The 12025-nt window shown below is 46.5% G+C and overlaps 1 protein-coding gene across 1 annotated transcript in view; it reads right to left on the reverse strand.

The window, feature by feature from the left end:
* Positions 1-12025, reverse strand: part of TCEA1 (transcription elongation factor A1) — a 175755-nt gene that overhangs the window by 127113 nt on the left and 36617 nt on the right. The window lies entirely within an intron of this gene.

A 12025-nucleotide genomic window follows, 5' to 3' on the forward strand; every position in this document is an offset into this window, starting at 1 on the left:
TGTGCTGCAACTCTCGATGCTAAAGCATTGCAGCGCCGATCGGAACCAGTGCAGCGCACCTGACATCGAAGTCTTCCCGAGTGTGCGGCTCGACGACACCTACGAATCCTTCAGATAGAGGACGACGCTTAGCCTCCTGCCTCCTCGCATCTCGTCCGATGTAAGTCTACCAAGGGAACGGTTTTCAGCAGGCCAAGGCTGGTCTCTGCATAAGACCTGCACTCCATCGCGGACAGCCTGAACTTTGGATTTACCCAGTCTAGAGTGACCAGATGTCCCCGTTTTATGACTTGAAGCACTATATTTTAATATTTAAAAATGCATTACTCCGGTTCTACTTATGGGAATTTTTGTTGATGTAATTTTGCTCGTTTTACTCATAATATCATTTATGTTTCTAATCCTGTGTGAAGTATTTTTGTGGTGTTTTCATTGAGTTACTGTGTGTTTGTTGCAAACACTTTACACATCACCTCTTTTGATAAGCTTGACTGCTCTGTGCCAAGCTACAAGAGGGTGAGCACGGGTTATCTTTCAGTGTGCATCTATCTTACCCTGACTAGAGCGATAGTTCCTGCTTGGACAAGGTGCATACTGCTGCCAACCAGAAACCCCATTTCTAAAATCGCCTATATAATACAACTTGCCTGCTGGGATTAGGAGGCCTTTCTTAAGCACGACTGCCATATATCAAAAGATAGTGCATGGACTTTGCCCCGGGTACAACATACTAGTGACTTATAAGGGGGTCAAGTCCTTGTCAATTGGGGTTGCTACTTTATACATAGCAGTTTTAGGGAGAGAGAACTGGCCATAACTATCAGCATTGGAGCAAAAAGTGGGCTGGGGGGGACTATCCAAAAAGGCCACTTTACTGCAAGAGCCACCTTCTCTGCAGCTCTCACAACTTCATGAAGCAACTCTCCCTGGAACCTCTGCTGCAGTCAGATCTTCTGCCCGTTCTCCTTGGCATCTTATGTAGAGGCTCCCACCGCCAGGGCAATGATCTTCTGTAAGCATATAGCTTATGGGGGAGTGGTAGTAATAGTTTTATTGTTCATTAAAAAATAACTTCAAATAAGAGCACAAATCCATATTAAACAAAAATGCATAAATGTAAAAAAGAAAAATGTAAGCCTCCGGCTTCAACGTTTAATCTTGTAAAAAGGAGCTTTAAAAAACTTCCCAAAATAGGATAGCGCTGAGACAGAATACATGCTGAGACAGTAAAGCTGAAATCTCACGTGCATAACATTGGTCAGGATGTTCCTGTTCATTGTTTTATTTTAATTTTTTTTTATTTTAAAAGTTTTATATAGCTCTAGCTTGACCCGTAGGTATCAGAGCGCTTTACATACAAACTGTAAAGAAAAACAGACGGAAATTGCATTACATAGTAGGCAGGCAGTAAGGAAGCAAAACCAGGGATAAAAAAAAAAAAATACAGCATGGAAGATAAGGTTGTTAACACAGTCCGGTCACCAACTATCCTTGAATGTCAAGAGAGGAGTAAACTCAGATATTGAAGTCTAGGTTAGTTGACGTTGGTCCGGAAAGTATTTGTTAAGGAGATGGATTTTCAGGTGTCTTTTGAAACAGGAGAAGGAGAGGTTGCATCTGAGGACTCTAGGGAGAGCGTTCCACATCCTGGGAGCGTTGTCAGAGAACGATCGGTATTGTGTGGTTTTCTTTTTCAGTTTCCGAGGAATAAGAAGGAGTAAGTTGGAGCTTCTCAGCGTTCTGGACTGACCTGCTCTTACCAGTTTGTTGTTCAGGAAGTTAGGGGCCGGAGAGTGAAGGGTTTTGTGGGTGATGCAGGCCAGTTTGTAAATACACCTCCCTTCCATGGGAAGCCAGTTGAGGGAGTTGAGAGCTGGAGTGATGTGATCAAATCTTTTTACTCCAGATACGAGTCGAGCAGCCATGTTCAACACTGCCCTTAAAGGGGCTAGGTGAGCTTTTGGAGTCCCCGTTAGGATGGCGTTCCCGTAGTCGATTTTAGAGAGATCTAGCGATTGGACTACTGTCTTGAGGTCATAATGAGGAAGAAAAGGTTTCAATTTCTTGAGGTGTTTTAGAGAGAAAAGAGCACTTTTTGCAGAGTTTTTGATGTGGGCCTCCAAAGATTAGTTCTTGTCAAAGGTGATGCCTAGAGACTTAACTGAGTCGGATAGGACGATGGGGCAGTTTAGGGCGACCAGATTCTTGAGCCACTCTTGGATTGGATGGTGGTTACTTTTTGGAGAGAATAGGATTAGTTCTGTTTTATCTGGGTTGAGATTTAAGTGGTTAGCGTTGAACCAAGTTTGGATCTCAGTTAGAGTGGCATTGAGGTGTTGGATGTCGCTGGGAGACTTGATTTTGAAATAGATTTGGGTGTCATCAGCGTAAAGGTGGTAATTCACTCCAGCTTTTTTCAAGATGATTGTGAGGGGCTCCATGAAAAGATTGAAGAGGGCCGGGGAGAGGATCGAGGCTTGCGGGACCCCAAGTGTGACTTTTGTTGACTTCGAGAGACAGGAGTGGATTTTAATCTGTTACGAGTGGTGTTGAAGGAAGGAGGTGAACCATTTTAGTACTGTGCCATTGATGCCGGAGCGCTTCGACAAGGTCACCAGAAGCGCTGGATGATTTACTGTGTCGAATGTCGCAGAGAGGTGAATAAGGATGAGTAGGCAGGCATCACCTTCATCTAAAGCCTTGTGAATATCGTCAGAGACGTTGAGCATAGCTGTTTCCGTGCTACAGCCTTTCCTGAATCCTGATTGAAAGGTGTTGAGGAGGTTGAACTCATCAATGTGTTTGTTGAGTTGGTGGAGAACGCATTTCTCCAATGTTTTTGCAAGGAATGGGAGGTTGGAGATAGGTCTGAGGTTGTTGAGATCATTAGGGTCAGCCCCTGGTTTTTGAGAATGGGAGTGATTTGTCCAAGTTGAAGGGAGTCTGGGACACAGCCTGAGGTGAGAGAGGCGTTGATGATTTTTGTCCAGAAACGGGAAATGGTGTTGTTAATTTCTTTTAGGATTGTGGATGGGATGGGGCCCATAGTGTGGAAGGTTTTAGGTTAGAAATTATACCGAAAACCTCATTTTCCGACATTAGCTCAAAGTCGGAGCAATGCGCATTGTTTTTTTAGCTGGAGGCAGACCAGATTGTCCTTGGTAAGAACTCTTTCTGAATGATCAGGGGTGGTTTGAGTGGGGCAGGTTAAGAGGGAAGGAGGGTTTGAGGTTTGGATGAAGGATTGATCAATTTTCGAGACGATTAGTGAAGAAGGTGGCAATTTCTTCACAACGCTCATTGGTGGCTTTGATTTCTTGAGACGGAGTGCAGTTAGTTTGGCTTTTGACAATGTTGAAGAGTTCTCTCGGACTGTTTTTCGCCAGATCTAGTTGGCTGCGGAAGAAACGCGCCTTTTCACTGAAAGTGTGTTTTTTGTATGCTTGCCGAGCAGATCTAAGCTGCCCTAGGTGTAAGGTCGAGGAGTTTAGTCTCCAAGACCTTTCCGTTTGTCTGAGTTGACGCCTTTCCTCATTCAGATCCACGTTAAACCAGGGTTTAAATTTGGTTCGCCTCAATTGTTTGAGTTTGAGAGGAGCTACTTGGTCTAGAACCTCTGTCATTTTTGAGTTAAAGTGTGTAGTGGGGTCATTGGCTGTCTATGATGAGGGTTTGAAGATGGGCACGAATCCTGAATTCAAGTTCGGATAAAGGGATTGCTTTGATATTTCTGGTCCAGTGTTTAGGTTTGTAATCACAAATAGGTTGGTGGAAGACAAGTGCATCAATCTTGAACAGAATGAGGTGGTGGTCGGACCAGTCAATGGGAGAAATCGCTCTCAGAGAGACCAGATCATTGTTGGTAATGATCGCATCCAGTGTTGCACCTTTGATGTGAGTTGGTTCATTGCAGAGTTGTTTGAGGTTATATATTTCAAGTAGGTTGGATAGGTTCTGGGTAGTGGAGTCTTCTGGGTCGTTCCAGTGGATATTGAGGTCACCCAGGAACACGTCTTTAGTGTCGGTCAGGGAGAACCGTGATATTAGGTCTGTTAGTTCTTCGGGGAAAAGGGTAAACTCTCCAGGAGGATGGTAGATGGTGTGGAATTTGATGGGTGAGGTGCCCTTGGCAGTGAGTTCGACACCCAGGTATTCAAACGATAGGTATTCTGCAGGTTTAAGTTTGGTAATCTGTATTCCTGCCTTGTGGCTGATGGCTAGTCCTCCCCCCGTTTTGATCGGTCTGTCTTGTCTGATCATGGTGTACCCTGGAGGGGTGAGAATGTCAAGAATGGGGGTGGAGTGGACAGTGAGCCAGGATTCAGTGAAGAAAGCGATGTCAATTTCTTCAGCAATGTCTGTGGCGTGCTGTACTGCTGATCTGCAGTAGTGGAGCATGCAAGAGAGAGGACGGGGAGCCTCGATGATGGGGAGAGTAAGGTGGATAGAGGAGTATTGAGCAGGAGGTCTAGGCGAGTGGACATTTTTAGGGATTCTGTTAGTACCGATAATAAAAGGGATGGGGAAAGGGGCTGACTTCTGGCTCAAAGCGAGGTAAGAGTCGTTGATCTCATCAGGTTTCAGTATCGAAAAGGGTTGGTTATCCCAGTTGGGTCAAAGTGCCTGACTCGCTGATGGACTGGAGGGACGAGGGGTGCACTGTGGGGCCATGGGAGTGGTACTGAGTGGGGTGGGAGGAAACCTACCCGGGGAGAGGTAGCACAGCGCCATGGTCCTGTTGAGAAGATCTTGTTGTAAGTATAGGAAATCAGCAGCAAGGGAGTTAATTTTCTGCTCCATTCTGTTCAGTTGCTGTGCTATTGAGCTGAAAAAGTTTAAGGTTTTAGGCAGGGGCCGAGAATGACTTGGGTCTTTGGAGGGAGAGTGAACAGGGGGTCGGGGATTGGACATAATCAGTGGGGTTAGGAGAGGGGAGAGGTTGGACGCGGGGAGCCAGATTAGTAATGCTTCCATTCAAGGAGTTCAAAAGGAGGAGTAGAGGGTCTACTGTCCAAGTGAGGAGGGAGAGAAATTCTAGGTAAAAAGTCAGAGTCCTGGGGAATGTCAATGAGATTAGTGGTGGAGGCAGGTTGTGCATGTGGGAATGCGACGGCGGAGGGGGAGCGTGTAGTAATAATAGGGGGGAACGAGTTTATAGGATTGGTGACGACGTTGGCAATGGGGATGTCACGGGAGTTGTCAGTGAGGTAATCGGTGGAGACCGGTTGTGTCTGTGGGACATCGGAGGGGGAGTGTGCAGTGGTAGTAGGGGGTGAGAGAGACCACTGGATTGGAGATGATGTTGGACATGAGGGAAGTAAGGGTCGGGGGAAAAGGGTCTGTGTTGGAGGAAGAGGTAGTTTGTGAGGGAGGGTTCAGATTATCAGGGGTCGAGCGGAGAGTGCCTGTGGGGATTTCGGTCACGGGAGGGCAGAGGTTAGAGTCCGAGCTGTCAAGATCTAGATCGGTCTTGTGGTGTTTGTTAATTGTGAGTTTGTTGTTCCTGGTGTGCTCAGTAGATGTAATAGCTGTGGGTGTTTGGCGGCGGAGAGTAATGATAGGGGTAGTGTGATTATAGTGAGTGATGGATGTCCATGAGTTGAAGAGAGGTTCTTCAGGGCAGGGAGATTGCATCTGTTCCACGTTATTAGTAAGGGTGGTGGTGGGTTGGGGAGATATGGTTTGACGGCTCAGTCGAGTTAACTAGGAAAGAAGTGTGGGGAAGTGGCGGTCAAAAGTGGTGAGGTGCGTGTCAGTGGCCTGTATGAGATTGGTTCCAGTTCTGTAGATGGAGATGGTGAGCTCCCCTTTGAAGGTCGGGGAGATGGTAGTGGAGATTTTTTCACCATAGGGAATGATTACTGACTTGGTGACTTGAAGGTGAAGAGAAAAGGTGGTTTTCCATTTAGCCGGGCGATTTGTGTAGAAAATGAAGTTAGTTTTCGTCTTGCCGTTGGTCGCTGTGTGGTAGTTATCTAAAATTAGTGTTTCCGGGTGTTGTTTTAGAGTACTATGCTTGAAGTTCTTTTTTGCATTACTGGTCATTTTGTCTGGGTAGTTAATGGACCAAGAGTTGGGTACGTAGCGCACAAGATTAGAGTTCCAGGTGGGGTAAGGTGGGCGCATGGTTGAACGGTAGAAATTCCGAGATACAATCAGGATTCAGGCCGAAGAAGAAATGCAGAGGCACAGTCCGGAATCACGCATTTAGGCAGGTCGGTAGTTATCATACAATTATATGCAGTATATACACTAAACTTTAAAGTGCCATATTAACTGCAGTGTAAAAGATTTATAGCAGTATATCTCCTAAATCACCAGAGGTAAGGGCCCCACCAACCATGATTTTACAGTATCTGCTGTGCCTTCAAGGGGGTGAGGGTGCAGTGCAGGCCCCAGCTTCTCAAGCCTGGGCGAGAACCTCAAGCGAACTCCAGGACCGCACCTGGATCAAGTCTCTTCGGGCACTCCAGCCAGCCGAGCCCTCACCCATCGGCAGTACCACCTGGGCCACACTCGAAAACAAAGGCCCAGCCTCAACTTGAGCCGCAGTCACCACCATTGATCCAGGGATGCGGCGCGAAAACCAACGACCTGCCGGGGAACATCTCCTGTCCCTTCTTGAAGCATCCCGGCCACTGGCAGTGAGACCTCATTCAGATAGCTTCCCCAGCATGGGTCGAATGTTCCGATATCAGCTCAGGGGTCCGATGTACGGGATGCAAGGCCAAACAAGGATTACAGCTCGCTTGAGCAATCCTCAGCCTCGGAGCTCCCTCCTGGAGCTCCTCACCGTCCGGCGGCCATGGTGGATGACATTTACTTTCCCGACCTCATAGCATTACTTGCCTCAGGACTCCTGTCACTACCCCTAACCTTTGACACCAAGACGTCTCACCTGTGCCAAGCTGTAAGGTCTCCACGCGCACTCCAAGGTCGTGAAGGGCACTGCCGGCTTGCCTCCTAAGACCCTGCTGAGAGCGCCTGGGGCCGTAGCTATCCTGCACCGCAACATCTTCAATCATCCAAGGGGGCTGGAATTCTTCAAATCACAGAGGCACAAGGGCTTTGATGCCTCGTCAGGGGTAGTAACCGCTACATAAAAATGTAGTCGGTGGGATCGATCTGATGTTATTACAGACTATTGATTATACAGCAAAGCACTCCCACTTTGACCCAAGCGTTAACACTGTAACTTATTATGTACACGCCAAATCCTCAGCATACAGCAAAACAAGAAGAGGTGGGCTCCCGCTCGTCAGCATGGGGCCGCCAGTCCTGAGGGTCAAAGAGCACAGAGGTCACCCGGTAGTACCTCACCGGCCATCCGGGTACTTCACCCACTTGTCCCCAAGTCCATTGTGCTCTAAGTGTTTCTGACATGTTAATGTGTTATATGTGCCACATACAAATCTCAGCTTATGAAGAGGTCAGAAAGGTGCAGAGTTCTTTTGTGTACCAGAGCAAAGCCAGTTTGGTTTTTAGCGAGGATTTTAAGAACACCGAGATGTTAATTCTGGTCGTTGTAACTTTATTTCCAAAGCCGGGATTGATCTTTGCAGTGGTTGAGCCTATGGATTTTTGGGAACATCCATGCAGTCAATTACCTTGCTGAGATGCAATTTTAAGGCTTGAGTGTGAATCCCATAAAGTCGCAGTGCCAGTTTTTGCACTCGTGTCTATAGCAGCCTACCTGGTACCATTGCCCTTCATTTCCCTTTTAAAAAGGATCGTCAAAGGTTTCTGGTCACATTTTGTTGATGCAGTGTTTTTGATTAACTGGTTAAAAAGAAGTGAAAATGTATAAAATGTGGCTATTTTTTGCTTTTCAAACACACTTTTCTACTGAAAGGTGATGCGATGTATAGGTTTTTATATTCTTAAGTGTTTCACGATCGCACGTAAATGTGGGGCAACGCAGTGCTTACGACAATAGAGAGGGAACCCTGGGATAGGAATTTTATTTGCTAGCTCTTTCATGCACATCCAAACAGGGTGGCGAAATAAAGGAGAATTTGATGTAGTGTTAACATCCTGCATTTCTTTTTGCTTACCAACGTGTATTCTTGTACAATAGCCCTCTCCCCACATTTGAGCTTAAACAGTATGAAGTGTTATACAAATGTAACTTCAAAGCAAAGGAATAAGCACACTAGATTGCAACAGAGAACTAATGAAAGCAAATAAGGAGAAAAACACTTTATGGAAACTGATGGAAGCTTCACATAGTGTGCGCCATCCCATGCATGTGGCACTTCTATTAGTGATAAATTCTGGATGCAAGTTTTTAAAACGCCCATTCCTGAATACAGTCAGAGCAGCCAAGGCAGTTTGCTTTCCATCATATGCCTAACAAGTCTTATTTTCTACTGGTGAATTATTTAAAGTCCTTCTTACCACAGTCCTAGCTCAAGTGGCCATCTATAAAAAATGTCTAGATCCATGGGCACCATTCTTATCAACGACATTCATCAGTGAGCCAGTTTAGGGCACCATGTCAGTTCCCAGGCCTCAGTGAAAGAAATGGCGATCGCATCTTTGCCTGCCCGCCCCTTTGTGAAGGCAGACAGACCGGCATCTCATATAGAGGGGGAAAACCATTTGTAAAAGCAGTATTCCACGAGTGGCTCATTATGTTGGGTAAACCCTAGGGGTGTGCGCAGGTTCTTCACAGGGAGGGCGGCTTGGCCTGATTTAGTGTAGAGAGGGGTATCCATAGACGGGTGGGGGGGGGGGGGGGGGGGGGGGGGTTGGGGGGGATATCTCAAACAAAGTGGGATGGGTAGCCTAGTGGGAACTATTGCCCCTTAAGCTAGCAGTCCCTCCCCTCCCACAAACAATGGCATAAAAGTGACACCCCAGACCCACAGTAATCAGATCACTGTTGGATTGGCAATACGATAGAAGGTCTGTCAGTTGCTCCCTGGACCCCTCAAAGAGAGGCTACACCAAAGACTGGACTACCTTCGCTGAACATGAGGAATTTGCAACGATGACTGCTCCTGCACTGCCCACTTGTGGAAAAAAAATTCCAGTTCTGTCCGGACTAAAAATGTGACTCCAAGGGCCAGGTGGCTAGCCTCCTGTTCAGCACCAGGGAAACAAAAGCTAAAGGAAGCTTGTACTGGGGGAGAAAAGAGGGGGGTCCCAAAACACGTTTTCCCCATGTTAATTACCATAGGAAAAATTGGAACAGGCTACAGCCCGACCTGCTGAGCGGAATTACACCAAATTTGGCAAAAAGGTAGCCCTGGGTTCAGAAAGAGACCTTTCTTTTAAAATGGTGTAAATCCGTTAAGTAGTTCCTGAGAAATTAGAAAAAGAAAAGTTTCAATATCTGAGCACCGAGGAGGGTTCGCGAACCCTCCCGTGCACGAGCTTCACTCTGATTGGCTGCCAACACTCTAATCCAGGATTTGTTGGCAGCCATCAGTAACAGAGTCACGAGAAAAAAGTAAAAAAGAAAAAAAAAAGTGAAAAACAAGAAAAGGCAGGGTAGAAACACCCTGAGCCCCTAGGCTTTGCAGCGTGGTGTAAAATGGGGCGTGGCCTCAGAACACCTCTCTGCAACGCAGCTGTGTGGCGCTTACTGGAGGTATCTGGTGGGCTAGTTGGCCCACAGGGACCTTCAGGATTCAAGGGGACTTAATCCCCCAACTTACAACGAACCAGAGGGCACGTTTGCACATAGGTGCAGGGAGGGGGCAGGCATGATTTAAAATGTGAGCAATCCTGCTGTGTGGGACTTATTAAGATAATAGGAAGGGTACTTGGCCAGCTCTCAAGGTTGACGTTGGAGGCCAACTACCCCTCCTGTTACCTTCAGTAAATCTCAGACAATGGGATTTCTAAAAGGTGTTCGGAGGCCAAGCTCACATTTCTCCACCACTCTGCAAACAGGACTGCTATGTTATAGTTAGTAATTAGCTTTTAAAAAACCTTTGAAATTCACTGGAAAAAAAAAACATAGGTTTCATGGACGTTATAGTTGGACATTTGACTCGTACAAAACCAGAGAAATTCGGCAGTTATAGTCAGTAGAGATAACTATAACTCACGCCCCCTCAATGAACTGCTGATGTCACATATTACATCACTCATGACATGGTCAATGACATCACTCATGACTTCTCAAATGACATCATCCATGTGATAATCTGATGCACCTCCTCACACCCTAATAAAACCTTTTATACACCCACTCTAAAATACAGAACACCAATATCGAAACCATACAGACCAATAGCAGTTACTTCATACCCGCTCAGTGATTCCTAGGTCTACCTACACACACCTACACACACACACCTACACACACCCACACACACACACACTTACCCATACAGTAACTCATACATGCAGTCACTCATCAATACAGCACCATCATATGCACTCATACACCTATACATACACTCACACACCGCCACTCATCCATAGACTTATTCACACACGTACTCAGTCATGCAAAGAATCAATCACGCCCATTTACAAACCTATAGTTATATACAGACCACCTTATTTATACTAATACTAACACATACTTATTGTCTTTTTTAATCACTGATACAAGCACACTCATCCATACAGCCACTCTCACAATCACTCACTCTCACATATAGTCATTTATATACTCCCATCACTCACGTATACTGCCTTTCACATATGAAGTTACTCACACATTTTCCAATGAGACATCCATTCACTCACCAACACACCCATACACACTCACCCACCCATACAGCCCTTCACAGATGCACTCACCAACCCATACACCCAGTGAATCACCCACTCACACATCTATGTAGAGTCACCCACCCCTTACCCACTCACACACACTCAGGCACCCATAGAGATACTCAGATAACCAATCAATAACCCATATAGACAGTCACGTAGCTACTCACCAACCCATACAGCCACTAATACACCAACTGACAGACTGATACAGACATTTACAGTTTACTCACTAACCCAAGCATTCAGTAAGACACATTTAGTCACTCACTTAGACAGTCAGTCACGCACCTACTAAATCATCCATTCAGACATATATACACACCCACTCATTCTTCAATACACCTTAGCATATATCTATATAAAACATATTTAAACTTTACAGAAACACACCCCACTGGATGATGTCATCAGTGATGTCACTGAACATATCATGAGTGATGTAATATGTGACGTGATCAGCAGTGCATTGCGGGGGCGCGAGTTATAGTTATCGCTACTAAGTATACCACACAAATTTCTCTGGTTTTGTACGAGTGAAATGTCCAACTAACTATAACGTCCCTGAGACCGGTGTTTTTATCAGTGAATATATATCCATCCATCTATCCATCCATCTATATAAATAACTCTCAAAACCAAGAACAGGGGGGGGGGGGGGGGGGGGGGGTAGGGGGGGGGGAGCACCTGGGGGTCAAGCCGGAAAGCCTCCAAAACGGAGGCTTATGTCACAAGTCGTCTTGGAGCAAGCGGCAGACAGTTCTCCAGAACCCGGGCCGGGTGGCTAGGGTGCAGAGTGGTTAGGTCGACAGGGCTAGGTGAGCATAAGCCAGGCAGCTGGGCTACACACGAGCGGATCTTAGCGATGCTGACGTCCCTCAACTGCTGCTTGGTCCTGGTGCAGTGAAAATCTGGACCGACTCTCACTGTTGGTGCTACCTTGGGGTTGGTACTGCATGGTTCACGTTGGTCCTAGTGTCTTCACACTAAGTGGGAAGACAGATCTGACCCTTCAGAGCACCAGTACCATCTCTTGGACATCTGAGGCGTCAGCCAGGCTGGGGAGCTGCAAGCCAGTGGACAGGACTCTGCTCGTCAGTTCCTGTGGACTGAAGGGGAGTAGCTTCTCTAATGCAAGGGAAACTGTAGACGATTTTGGCAGTGCTGGTAGTTCTCCAGCTTGCAGGACAAGTTACTCTGTCGCAATTGTCAAGAGAGGGCTGAGAATGTGCAAGGTTTCACACCAAAAGTCCACAGTTCTGCTGCAGGTCTCGCCAGGCAGAGCCCTTCT

This window comes from Triturus cristatus, chromosome 5_1 (genome assembly GCF_964204655.1).
Source record: "Triturus cristatus chromosome 5_1, aTriCri1.1, whole genome shotgun sequence".
NCBI classification, from domain to species: Eukaryota; Metazoa; Chordata; class Amphibia; order Caudata; family Salamandridae; genus Triturus; species Triturus cristatus.